The sequence below is a fragment of the Saimiri boliviensis genome, chromosome 7, assembly GCF_048565385.1.
Source record: "Saimiri boliviensis isolate mSaiBol1 chromosome 7, mSaiBol1.pri, whole genome shotgun sequence".
Classification (NCBI taxonomy): Eukaryota; Metazoa; Chordata; class Mammalia; order Primates; family Cebidae; genus Saimiri; species Saimiri boliviensis.
The window spans coordinates 64,315,555-64,329,593 of NC_133455.1; the positions used below are offsets into that span (position 1 = coordinate 64,315,555).

General features: G+C 44.0%; 1 non-coding gene across 1 annotated transcript; it reads left to right on the top strand.

Annotated features, from left to right (window-relative positions):
• Positions 1–13,652: 13,652 nt before the first annotated feature.
• On the top strand, positions 13,653–13,760 carry LOC120365113 (U6 spliceosomal RNA). Its single transcript, XR_005580132.1, has one exon. It is a non-coding gene; the product is annotated as a U6 spliceosomal RNA (small nuclear RNA).
• Positions 13,761–14,039: the final 279 nt, after the last annotated feature.

Sequence of the window (14,039 nt, forward strand, 5' to 3'; positions counted from 1 at the left end):
CAGGTGATCCACTCGCCTCAGCCTCCCAAAGTGCTAGGATTATAGGTGTGAGCCACCATGCATGGACTATGCAGATTTTCATTCCCAATTATCATGCTTAGTAATGTAAAGATATTAGCCAGAGTGGTGGTTTACTCCTGTAATCACAGCATTTTGGGAGGCCAAGGCAGGTAGACCACCTGAGGTAAGGAGTTTGAGACTAGCCCAACATAGCAAAACCATGTCTCTATCAAAAATATAAAAATTAGCCCAGGTGTGGGGGCTTACACCTGTAATCCCAGTGCTTTGGGAAGCCAAGGTGGGGGGATAATTTGAGGTCAGGAGTTCAAGACCAGCATGGCCAACATGGTGAAACTCGATCTCTACTAAAAATAAAAGAAAATCAGCCATGTGTAGTGGCTCCTGCCTGTGATCCCAGCTACTGTGGAGGCTGAGGCATGAGAATCACTTGAACTTGTGGGGGCGGAGGTTTCAGTGAACTGAGATCACACCACTGCACTCCAGCCTGGGAGACAGAGGGAGACTCTGTCTTAAATATATATATATATTTTATAAGGTGTTTTACCATTTATAATCAGCAAGCATTTACTAAGTAAGCCCAAGATTATCCTAAGTAGAGAGGAATTCAGAAGTAATAGCTTGGTCTCTTTTCTCCAGAATCTTCCAATTTAATTGAAGAATTGAGGCACATACATTCCTATAGGTTTGAGAATGACCTGTACGTGTGTGTGTTCAGAGAGGGGCATGCAACAGATCTCAATAGAGGGATCTATTGCATGATTCCATGTATCATAACTGATGAAAGAAATGAGTTGTCGAACACTTGTTTTTACATCTTCACTTCCTATTCATCCCTAAATCCATTTCAAACTGGATTCTGCTCCTACCACGCCTTTAAACTAAAGTGCCTTCCTGTTTTGTTTTGTTTTTTATTCCTGTTTGTGTTCTGAGATGGAGTCTCACTCGAGTGCAGTGTTTTGATTGGCTCACTGCAGCCTCTGCCTCCTGGGTTCAAATGATTCTCCTCCCTTGCCTCTTAAGTAGCTGGGATTATAGGCACCCACCACCATACCCAGCTAACTTTGGTATTTTTAGTGGAGATGAGGTTTCACCATGTTGGCCAGGCTGGTCTGAAACTCCTGGCCTCAAGTGACCAACTTGCTTCAGCTTCCCAAAGTGCTGAGATTACAGGGGTAAGTCACCTCGCCCGGCCTATGCTTGTTGTTAAATCCACTGGACACATTTTAGTTCTTATTGACCTATGACACGCTGTGTCACAGTTGACTATTATCTTCCTCAAGACACTTTCTTCCCTTAGCTTCAAAAACTCTACATTTTGGCCGGGCGTGGTGGCTCACACCTGTAATCCAAGCACTTTGGAGGCTAAGGTGGGCAGATCACTGAGGTCGGGAGTTCAAGACCAGCCTGACCAACATGGTGAAACCCTGTCTTAAAAAAAAAAAAAAAAAAAACAACTCTACATTTTCTGGGTTTCCCTCCTATATTTTTGTTTCCAGTCAGTCTCTGCTGGTTCCTCCTCCTCCTTTCCCTAACCTTCAAATGTTGGGATTCCTCAAGCTTCAGTCCTAGAGCTTTTCCTTATTTTATTCTATGTGGTCTCATACATTTTTAGTGGATGGCAAGTGCATTCATTCCCAAGGCTTCAAATCCTTTCTATATGCTGATGACTTCTTTTATTTATTTATTTACTTTTACTTTATTTTTTATTTATTTTTTATTTTTAGAGACAGGGTCTCACTATATTGCCTAGACTGGGCTCAAACTTCTGGCCTCAAGTGATCGTCTCACCTCAGCCTCCTGAGTAGCTGGGATTACAGGTGGGAGCCACTGTGCCTGGTGCTGATGACTTCTTTTTTTTTTTTTTTTTTTTGAGTTGGAATTTCGCTTGTCACACAGGCTAAAGTGCAATAGCATGATCTCAGTTCACTACAACCTTTGCCTTCTAGGTTGAAGTGATTTTTCTGCCTCAGCCTCCCAAGTAGCTAAGATCACAGGAGCCCACCATCACACCCAGCTAATTTTTGTATTTTTAGTAGAGACTGGGTTTCACCATGCTGGACAAGCTGTTCTTGAACTCCTGACCTCAGGTGATCCACCTGCCTCTGCCTCCCAAAGTGCAGGGATTACTGGTGTGAGCCATCATGCCCAGCCTGATGACTTCTTGATATCTCTTCTTAGCCTCAGATCATATAGTAAATTTCCAGTCTCTGGCTTGTTTTCTCAGATATCTCAAAATGAACTAATGTTTATTTATTTATTCATTCATATTTTAATTATTTTTTTTTGAAATGGAGTTTCACTCTTATTGCCCAGGCTGGGGTGCAATGACACCATCTCAGCTCACTGCAACCTCCGTTTCCCGGGTTCAAGCAATTCTCCTGCCTCAGCCTCCAAAGTAGCTAGGATGACAGGCATGTGCCACCACACCCGGCTAATTTTTTTTTTTTTTTTTTTTTTTTTTTTTAGACGGAGTTTCGCTCTTGTTACCCAGGCTGGAGTGCAATGGCGTGATCTCGGCTCACCGCAACCTCCGCCTCCTGGGTTCAGGCAATTCTCCTGCCTCAGCCTCCTGAGTAGCTCGGATTACAGGCATGTGCCACCATGCCCAGCTACTTTTTTGTATTTTTAGTAGAGACAGGGTTTCACCATGTTGACCAGGATGGTCTCGATCTCTTGACCTCGTGATCCGCCCGCCTCGGCCTCCCAAAGTGCTGGGATTACAGGCTTGAGCCACCGCGCCCGGCAATTTTTGTATTTTTAATAGAGATGCGGTTTCACCATGTTGGTCAGGCTGGTCTTGAACTCCTCACCTCAGGTGATTCACCCACCTTAGCCTCCCAAAGTGTTGGGATTATAGGTGTGAGCCACTGCGCTCACCCCTATTTGTTTATTCTTTGCGAGGGAGTCTTGCTCTGTTGCCCAGGCTGGAGGGCAATGGCACGATCTCGGTTCCTGCAACCTCTGCCTCCCGAGTTCAAGCAATTCTCCTGCTTCAGCCTCGAGAGTAGCTGGGGTTACAGGCTCATGCCACCACACCTGGCTAATATTTTGAATTTTAGTAGAGACAAGGTTTCACCATATTGCCCAGGCTGGTCTCAAACTCCTGAACTCAGACAATCCACCCGCCTCAGCCTCCCAAAGTGTTAGGAGTACAGGCGTGAGCTACCATGACCAACCTGAACTAATGTTTATAATGGAAGCTTTTATTAGGAATGGTGGCTCTTGAATAGAATGAGAGTGGAATAAATACTCTAAATGGAAAAAATAACATTAGCAAAGATATGGTATAATGATGATCTGTTGCCTGTATAAGGGAGGGCAAATAAATTGGCTTGATTAGGGCATTCCAGGGTAGGCTGGTGATGTGTTATATGGGGAGGGTGGAGCTAGTTAACAAAATGTTTTGAACTTCAGTCTGAAGGAGTTTGGGATTGAGTCCATACACAGTGTGAAGCCTTTTATATTCTTTTTTTTTTTTTAGATGGAGTTTCGCTCTTGTTACCCAGGATGGAATGCAATGGCACGATCTCGGCTCACCACAACCTCCACCTCCTGGGTTCAGGCAATTCTCCTGCCTCAGCCTCCTGAGTAGCTAGGATTACAGGCACGTGCCACCATGCCCAGCTAATTTTTGTATTTTTAGTAGAGACGGGGTTTCACCATGTTGACCAGGATGGTCTCGATCTCTTGACCTCGTGATCCACCCGCCTCGGCCTCCCAAAGTGCTGGGATTATAGGCTTGAGCCACCGCGCCCGGCAAAGCCTTTTATATTCTTATCCAAAAGAGTGATAGGCCAGGCGTAGTGGTTCATACCTGCAATCCCAGCACTTTGGAAGGCCGAGGTCGGTGGCTTGCTTGAGCCCAGGAGTTTTCGACCAGTCCAGGTGACATAAGAGACCCCATTTCTACAAAAAGATTGATGGACCCTGGGAGGTCACGGCTGCGATGAGCTGTGATGATTGCGCCACTGCATTCCAGCTTGGGCAGCAGAGTGAGAGAGACCCTGTCTCCAAAAAAAAAAAAAATAATAGAGCGACAAATTTATGAAGAGAACAGCATTTTCATAAAATTAATGTGACTGGTATACAGAGTAGGAAAAGAGCCTGGAGAGTGAGACCAATACATTATTGCAGTAATCTAAGCAGAAGGTCTCAGGCCATCGTAATCACAGTGAGAATGGATAGAAAGGGATAAGAGAAGAGAAGAGATCATTCAAAGGAAGAATCTTGGTGGTGATTGGTTGGACATGTGGTAAAAAGGAAGGAGTCAAAATCAACCCTTGAAGTGTATTTTTCTGTTTCTTTTTTTTTTTTTTTTTTTTTTTTTGACACAATTTTGCTGTTGTTGCCCAGGCTGGAATACAGTGGCACCATCTCAGCTCATGGTGACCTCTGCCTCCCAGGTTCAAATGATTCTCCTGCCTCAGCCTCCTGAGTAGCTGGGATTACAGGCATGTGCCACCATGCCCAGCTAATTTTTTTTTTTTTTTTTTTTTTTTTTTTGAGACGGAGTTTCACTCTTGTTACCCAGGCTGGAGTGCAATGGCGCGATCTCGGCTCACCACAACCTCCGCCTCCTGGGTTCAGGCAATTCTCCTGCCTCAGCCTCCTGAGTAGCTGGGATTACAGGCACACACCATCATGCCCAGCTAATGTTTTGTATTTTTAGTAGAGACAGGGTTTCACCATGTTGACCAGGATGGTCTCGATCTCTTGACCTCATGATCCACCCGCCTCGGCCTCCCAAAGTGCTGGGATTACAGGCGTGAGCCACCGCACCCAGCCATTTGTTGTATTTTTAATAGAGATGGGGTTTCACCATGTTGGCCAGGCTGGTCTGAAACTCCTGACCTCAGGTAATCTGCCCACCTCAGCCTCCCAAAGTGCTGGGATTACAAGCGTGAGCCACCACTCCCAGCCTTCTCTTTTCTTTTATAGAGGCAGGGCCAGGCTGGAGATCAGTGGCATAATCATATCACAGCAGTCTCAAACTTCTGGGTTCAAGTGATCCTCCCACCTCAACTTCCCGTATAGCTGGGACTACAAGCCCACACTACCAAACCTGTCTTTTTTTTTTTTTTTTTTCTGTAGAGACGGAATCTCACTTTTCTTGCTCAGGCTGTTCTCAAATTCCTGGCCTCAAACAGTCCTCCTACCCGAGCCTCTGAAAGTGCTGGGATCACAGGTGCAAGCCACTGTGCCCTGCCTGACCCTTAAAGTTTTTAGCCTGAAATGAAATGGTAGTGGTCCTGTTAATAGAATAGGGAAGTTGAGAAGGGATGCAAGTCTAAGCAGAAAATGCATTTGTGTGTGTACTGGGGGAAGGTTTTGAGGGCGGGAAAGGTCAGTCCCTGTGATCTAACAAGCCGCATGCTACACCATTTTAGGTGATAGAGTAATGGAGGGCAGAGGTCTTAGAGGCCACTGGGAATCTGAGACTGGCAGTACTCAGGGAAGGTTAGGACTGAAGGGGATGGAGATATGTATTTGGTGTCTAATGACAACAGAATGGTTATAAAGCTGGTGGCATAGTATGAGAATGGAATTCTCCAACTGTAACCCATAATTTCATGTTATGCCACTGAATGGGAACAAGATAGATTTGTGGGCTATTTAGGGATATTTGGGAGGCTGACTTACCAGGCTTGGGAACAGATTTAATAAATTAAAAACAGGGTCGTGTGTGGTTGCTCACACCTGTAATCCCAGCATTTTGGAGGCTGAGGTGGGCAGATCAATCTAGGTCAGGAGTTGGAAGACCAGCCTGGGCAACATGGGGAAACCTCATCTCTACTAAAAACACAAAAATTAGCTAGGCGTGGTGGCAAGTGCCTGTAATCCCAGCTACTCAGAAGGCTGAGGCAGGAGAATTGCTGGAACCCGTGAGGCGGAGGTTATAGCAAGCCAAGATTGCACCACTGCACTCCAGCCTGGATGACAGAGCTGGACACTGTCCCCCCACCAAAAATAATAATAATAATAATAATAATAATAATAATAAACAGTAGGCTGGGTGAGGTGGCTCACGCTTGTAATCTCATCACTTTGGGAGGCCGAGACAAGAGGATTGATTGAGCCCAGAAGTTCGAGACAAACCTGGCAATGTATCAAAACCCCCATTTCTACCATTAAAAAAAAAAGTTAACTGGGTATGGTGGTGCATACCTATTGTTCCAGCTACTTAGGAGGCTGATATGGGAGGATCACTTAAGCCCAAGAGATCTAGGTTGCTGTGAGCTGTGATGGTGCCACTGCACTACAGCCTGGGTGACAGAGAGACCCTGTCTCAAAAATAATAATAATAGGCCGGGCGCAGTGACTCACGCCTGTACTTCTAGCACTTCGGGAACCCGAGGTGAGTGAATTGCCTGAGCTCAGGAGTTAGAGACCGGCCTGGGCAACACGGAGAAAGGCTGTCTCTACTAAAATACAAAAAACTAGCCAGGCTTGGCAGCATGCACCTGTAGTCCCAGCTACTTGGGAGGCTGAGGCAGGAGAATTGCTTGAACTTGGGAGGGGGAGGTTGCAATGAGCTGAGATCGCGCCACTGCACTCCAGCATGGGCGACAGAGTGAGTGAGACTCAATCTCCAAAAATAACAGTAATCATGAAAAATAATAAAAATAAAAACAGTAAAGGACTGCAAGACAAAGAAGTGTCAGAAAAGGAAAGAAAGAAGGAGTGGCCATAGGAGGCAGTAAAGCAGAACACACTGATGTCACAGAACCAAAGAAAGGAGAGTGTCGGCTGGGCACGGTGGCTCACACCTGTAATCCCAGCACTTTGGGAGGCCAAGGTGGGTAGATCACAAGGTCAGGAGTTCAAGACCAGCTTGGACAACATGGTGAAACCCCGTCTCTACTAAAAATACAAAAAATTAGCCGGGTGTGTTGGCAGACACCTGTAATCCCAGCTACTCGGGAGGCTGAGGCGGGATAATTGCTTGAACCTGGGAGGTGAAGGTTGTAGTGAGCCTAGATCATGCAATTGTACTCCAGTCTGGGTTACAAAAGTGAAACTCTGTCTCAAAAAAAAAAAAGGAAGGAGAGTGTGTCAAGAGAGTGCTGAGCAATACCAAATGCTGCAGAGGAGTTGTTAAGTAAGGACAGAAGAGTGCTCATTGAATTTAGTGACAAGGAAATCAGTATAAAGGAAGGGCTTGGCCTAAAAGACAAAAAAAAGTTTCCTGCCTCAGAGGAGCTCAAGGTGCAAGGAAGGAAACTGTTACTACAGTGTGAAGAGTGCTGTGAGATCGAGTTCAGCCTGGGAGCTGCCGCGCGGGCACAGAGATGAAGCTGGTGGTCCGGTTTTCCAGGTGCTCTTGGTTCACATTTTCCAACTTCATTTCCCCGTGGTGTTACCTGTCTCACACCACATCACCGCCTCTGCATCTTTTGTAAAATTAGCATACCTGTCCATGTCACATTGCCTCCTTAGAGCATGTTGGAGTGTAAATGGGTATAATCAAGCAACCAAATTTAAAGTTTCCCTTAAATTCTCTTGCTAAACACGATTCAAACTCTAAATGTAAACAAGGGAATGGACATGATTACAATGATACAAGGGATTTAAGTTTATCTTCATTTTAGGGTTCAGTATGGATCAATATATTGAATGAATTGGCTCCCACTATGTGTGGCTATCCACACAAAGACTATCCACTGAGTTTGCCTTGGCCAAATTCCAGCACTAACAATTTAGGTAAGAATATGGTTCCACAACTAGAATTCAGAATTGTATTTAGAGCTTAACATTCTTTTTCTCAAGATCTGGTCAACAATGCAGTATTACTAAATAATAGCTTTTTTCCTGGATTACTATGGTAAGAATTATCTGTGGTTATTTTGGTAACTGAGTTTTATCTTTTTGGGGAAGGATTTTTGTGTGTACAGCAGAGATAAATATTAATGGATTTCTATTCCAGAAGTAGGACTTATAAAATAACATAATAAATACCTGAACCCTGTAATATTAAAAATTTATCTCTGGCATTGGAATACAATGCTTTGAAGTAACTCATTAATGTTCATTTATTTACTGGAGCAGTCTTTTTCTTTCTTTTTTTTTTTTTTGAGACGGAGTTTCGCTTTTGTTACCCAGGCTGGAGTGCAATGGCGCGATCTCGGCTCACCGCAACCTCCGCCTCCTGGGTTCAGGCAATTCTCCTGCCTCAGCCTCCTGAGTAGCTTGGATTACAGGCATGCACCACCATGCCCAGCTAATTTTTTGTATTTTTAATAAAGACGGGGTTTCACCATGTTGACCAGGATGATCTCGATCTATCGACCTCGTGATCCACCTGCCTCGGCCTCCCAAAGTGCTGGGATTACAGGCTTGAGCCACCGCGCCGGCCTGGAGCAGTCTTTTTTTTAATGTGTCAGAGTCTCACTCTGTTGCCCAGGCTGGAGTGCAGTGGTAAAAATCACAGCTCACTGCAGCCTTGACCACCTGGGCTCAAGCCATCCATTCTCCCACCTCAGCCTCAGAGTAGCTGGGACTGCAGGCCCTCACCACCACACCTGGCTAATTTTTGTATTTTTTGTAGAGATGGGGTTTTGCCATGTTGCCCAAGCTAACCTTGAACACCTGGGCTCAAGCAATCAGCCCGTCTCAGCCTCCCAAAGTGCTGGGATTTCAAGTGTGAGCCACCATGCGCGGCCTCTGGACCACTCATTTAAACAAAATATTTATGTCCTGAGATACATATTTTAATTTGTAATTTTGCTCTGGTGCATTGGAGTGGTGATTTAGTCATGCCTACTGATGAAATCTGACACTTGAGGAAAGGGGACAAAACTTGAAGAGGCTCAAAGGCATCCGGAGAAGACAGGAAAGAGAAGCAAACAGAGAAGACAATAGATCATGTCAGTTTTCACGAAACACAATTTATAATTCGATTGCATCTTACACATACTCACAAGAATGCACATCGAACTACCTCTGGCCCACCCCCTTCCTTCTCCAAAGCAGATGGAAATGAGGTGGCTGACTGGGAAGGTTGCCATGGTGCACTGGCTACAGGGATTCAATTGTAATCAAAAGAGGCTCCAGGGTCCCCTCCCCCAACCTTCCAAATGTGGGTTTCTCTCTTTTCTTTCAAATCCCTGTCTTACTTTCATGCCATTCAAATCAACCAGAATGAGACTGATTTACTAGTGAACAAAAAACCATTTAGTGCCTCCAAAAGTTTACAGATACATTGATCTTGTTAGATATAAAACACTGAGAAATTAGAACTGGTCCATTTTGAGATATAGCTAGTTACACAAAAGTCAGAATTCACTTTTAAAATGTCTTACACAACATACCTCCATCTTTGAGTCTTACATTTCTTACTGGTTTTATCCCCCAGATAACCTGCAGACATCTCAAATTCAATATATCTAAATGGAATTTATTTTTCTCCATCACTCGCCTCAGTATTTTATATTCTTAGTGATCCTGTATTCTTTTTTTTTTTTTTTTTTTTTTGAGACAGAGTTTCACTCTTGTTACCCAGGCTGGAGTACAATGGCGCGATCTCGGCTCACCGCAACCTCTGCCTCCTGGGTTCAGGCAATTCTCCCGCCTCAGCCTCCTGAGTAGCTGGGATTACAGGCACGTGCCACCACGCACAGCTAATTTTTTGTATTTTTAGTAGAGACGGGGTTTCACCATGTTGACCAGGATGGTCTCGATCTCTTGACCTCGTGATTCACCCGCCTCAGCCTCCCAAAGTGCTGGGATTACAGGCTTGAGCCACTGCGCCCAGCCGATCCTGTATTCTTAATATCAGTTAATTGTCTCCATCTTTCTGGTCTACTAAACTAGATTAAAATGATAATCTTGGCCAGGCGTAGTGGCTCATGCCAGTAATCCCAGAATTTTGTGAGGCAGAGGCAGGTGAATCACTTGAGGTCAGGTGTTCAAAACCAGCCTGACCAACATGGTGAAACCCCATTTCTGCTAAAAATACAAAAATTGGCCGGGCGTGGTGGCTCACACCTATAATCCCAGCTATTAGGGAGGCTGAGGCATAAGAATCACTTCAACCTGGGAGGCGAAAGTTGCTGTGACCTGAGATCACACCACTTCACTCCAGCCTGTGTGACAGAGTGAGACTTTGTCTCAAAATAAATAAATAAATAAGTTTAAAAATTAAATATATGTATATATATAAAATAACCTCATGTAACACTGTGTTCTAGGCACTACTGTAAGTACTTTAATTCATTTAAATTAATCCTAACTGATCACTACATTCTGTTAATTACAATTCAAAATTGTCTTAATAAACATTTGCAAATGAACAATTAAGGAGCCCCTTCTGAAGCTTGACCAGTTCTTTTTTTTTTTTTTTTTTTTTTAATTTTGAGATGGAGTTTTGCTCTTGTCACTCAGGCTGGAGTGTGGAGGTGTTATCTCAGCACACTACAACCTCTCCCTACTGGGTTCAAGCAATTCTCTTGTCTCAACCTCCGGGGTAGCTGGGATTACAGGCATGTGCCACCATCCCCAGCTAAGTTTTATATTATTAGTAGAGATGGGTTTTACCATGTTGGCCAGGCTGGTCTTGAACTCTGGACTTCAGGTGATCCACCCACCTCAGCCTCGTAAAGTGCTGGAATTACAGGCATGAGCCACCATGCCTAGCCTATATTCCCTTTTAAAATGTTTTTTCTTTTTGAACTTCTCTGGAAATAATGCTGGATCTGTCTCCATTTAGATTTAGAAATCAATTATGCATGGGCAAAAGAGAAGTAAGAAAAGGCTGCATTTTTCTTCATCTGCCTAGCCTAAAAGATCATTTAGGAAACATTTCTCCCTTTCCCTGTGGATGTAAACATTGATTATGTATGTGTAGAAGAGAAAGGGTTAGAGAACGCTGCGGGTTTTTTTCCTTCATCTGCCTATGTGAACAGCAATCTGTTATTCTAATACTGTCTACAGATTATAAGAGATGTAGAGGTTCTCACAAGGTTGAGAAAGACTTGTCAGAAAAAAAAAAAGAGAGATGTAGAGGTTCACTCAAGATAGCACAGCATGAAATAAGTCCCTTACATGGCAAGACTGTTTATGGATTTAGCATATTTTAATAAATGAGCCCACTATTAATCTTTTTAAAATGATTTCAGTATTTTTAGACTTGTAAGATGGACTTCACTCTCACCCCATGTTACTAAGCAACGTATTATACAGTTGCTAGGAGACAGACCAGCAAGGTCAGAGGTATTTCAAATTTCCCTTGTCACCTTGCCTATCACATGACTATACCCAAGAGAGTTTTACAGCCTTAGAGGAAAGAGAAAAAAGTTAATGGCACGTAGAAAAGAAGGAAAGAGAAATGAGGCGGAGGAAGAAAGGAACAGAATAAGGAAAATTGCAAGGTATTTGAGAAGAGTCTGTGAACTTGGCAGGGAAAGGCTATTATGCAATTTCCTTGAATGAGTCATGGAAAAACCTTAAATTGCCAGTGCTGTATTTCATATTCTGTATGCTTCTACCTTTTCTAAAAATGAATTGGAGAATAAGCTTGGAGAAGATCTTTCAGATAGTTTTTCTGAATATTTTCAAAAGGGCAGAAATCAATTATAACTCTTACGGAAGACAGGCATTTATCAATGAGTTTTTCAAAGCCACACATAATTTAAAATCCCCAAGTCAGATAAACAACCTTATTTCCTTCTATTTCTACCTCAAAAATAGTAAAACATGACAGCAGTGAGAGGAAGGTTAGAATCCAAGTGTTCTTAGACAAATTGAGATGCACGATGGTCATGTAGGCTCTTGCGTAGTATGTGTTTCTGCACACAATTTTAAAAGTCTAATATGAAGGGGAGAAAGAAGAAGCCATTGTGCTCTATCTTGAGGACTCTGTATCTGAAATAAGAAACCAGGCTCCAGGTCTCATTGTGTGTATGTGAAAGGTTGAGTCTTTGTGTCATTGTGTCTCCGTGGTATTTACTGTTGCTAGCAACCAGGAAGCTCCCTAGTGATTGTCACTAGGTCCTCCGTGCCTCTGTCTGCCTGAAACCTTAGTAGATGTCAGAAACACCAGAGATAAAAATCATTGCAAAAAATCCAGCGCACGTCATTCCCAATGGTTTTCCAGCAAATGGTTCATCTCGTGTTCAGTGAAAATCTGTGTAAAATGGAGTCTTCACACAGAGCTCATCCCCAGCTTCCTCTTCATGAATTCCAGTCTCTCCGTGAAGAGCAGAGTGGACATTATGATGGTTAAATTAAAATAAGATTTATATCCTAGCATCATCAGCTTTAACTAAACGCATAATAAGAAAAAATCAGACAGCTGGGTGCAGTGTAATCCCACCTGAGGCAGGTGGATCACCTGAGGTCAGGAGTTCGAGACCAGCCTGACCAACGTGAGAAATCCCGTCTCTACTAAAAATACAAAATTAGCCGGGCTTGGTGGCATATGCCTGTAATCCCAGCTACTCAGGAGGCTGAGGCCAGAGAATCGCTTTAACCCGGGAGGCAGACGTTGTGGTGAGCCGAGGTTGCACTATTGCACTCCAGTCTGGGCAACAAGAATGAAACTCCATCAAAAATAAATAAATTTAAATAGTATGTCTCTTTACAGCTGATAAGTAACAAAATGAAAATTCAAGGTCTGCCGGGCGCGGTGGCTCAAGCCTGTAATCCCAGCACTTTGGGAGGCCGAGGCGGGTGGATCACGAGGTCAAGAGATCGAGACCATCCTGGTCAACATGGTGAAACCCCGTCTCTACTAAATATACAAAAAATTAGCTGGGCATGGTGGCGCGTGCCTGTAGTCCCAGCTACTCAGGAGGCTGAGGCAGGAGAATTGCCTGAACCCAGGAGGCGGAGGTCTTTTACAGCTAAGTAACAAAATGAAAATTCAAACCTGGGTGTATCTGGCTTTAGCGTTTGACTCTCAACCATTATTATTTTATTGATTTTTTATTTTTTGAGATGGAATCTCACTTTGTAATCCAGGATGGAATGCAGTGGTGCAATCTTGGCTCACTACAACCTTCGCCTCCCAGGTTCAAGCAATTCTTCTGCCTCACTCTCCTGAGTAGCTGGGATTACAGATGCACACCACCACATCCAGCTAATTTTTATATTAGTAGAAATGGGGTTTCGCCACGTTGGCCAGGTTGGACTCAAACTCCTGACCTCAGGTGATCCACCTACCATGGCCTACTAAATTGCTGGGATTACAGGCTTGAGCCACTGAACCCAGCCTAATTTTTGTATTTTTGGTAGAGATGGGGTTTTGCCATGTTGTCCAGGCTGGTCTGGAACTCCTGGCCTCCAGTGATCTGCTCACCTAGGGCTCCCAAAGTGCTGGGATTGCAGGTGTGAGCCACCACGCCTGGCTCCCCACCACCTGCACCTTGTTCTTTATTCTCCCTTACTTAAGCGCTCAGGGAACACCCAGACCCATAGTTAGGAATCGTTTGCATGCTTTTTTGGTTTAAGGAGTTCCTCAAGGTTAACTTTTCTTTCTTTTTTTACACCTTTTTTTTGAGACAGGGTCTCACTCTGTCGCCCAGGCTGGAGTGCAGTGGCATGAACACGGCTCACTGCAGCATCAGCCTCCCCGGGATCAGGTGATCCTCCCTCCTCAGCCTCCCACCTCTTGTATCTTTTAAAATCATATGTCTGTGCTCACTTCAGCAGCACATATACTAAAATTGGAACGATACAGAGAAGATTAGCATGGTCCCTGAGCAAGGATGACATGCAAATTTCGTGAAGCATTCCATATTTTTAAGACAAGGATTCCCTCTCTCACCACTCCTATTCAACATAGTATTGGAAGTTCTGCCAAGGGCAGTCAGGCAAGAGAAACGGGTGTATACAACTGGTTGTATACAATTCGTTCTCAGGGCTCTTACAAACAGGCTCCAGGACACATGGTTTGTGCTCAGTGTGTATGTAAGAAGAAATGCATTTTGAAATGGAAAAAACCACATACATGTATTAAATGTTTCTTTGTTCTAAGACTACCAATTCAACGGACTTTTTGATAATGCCAAGGGAAAGCCAAG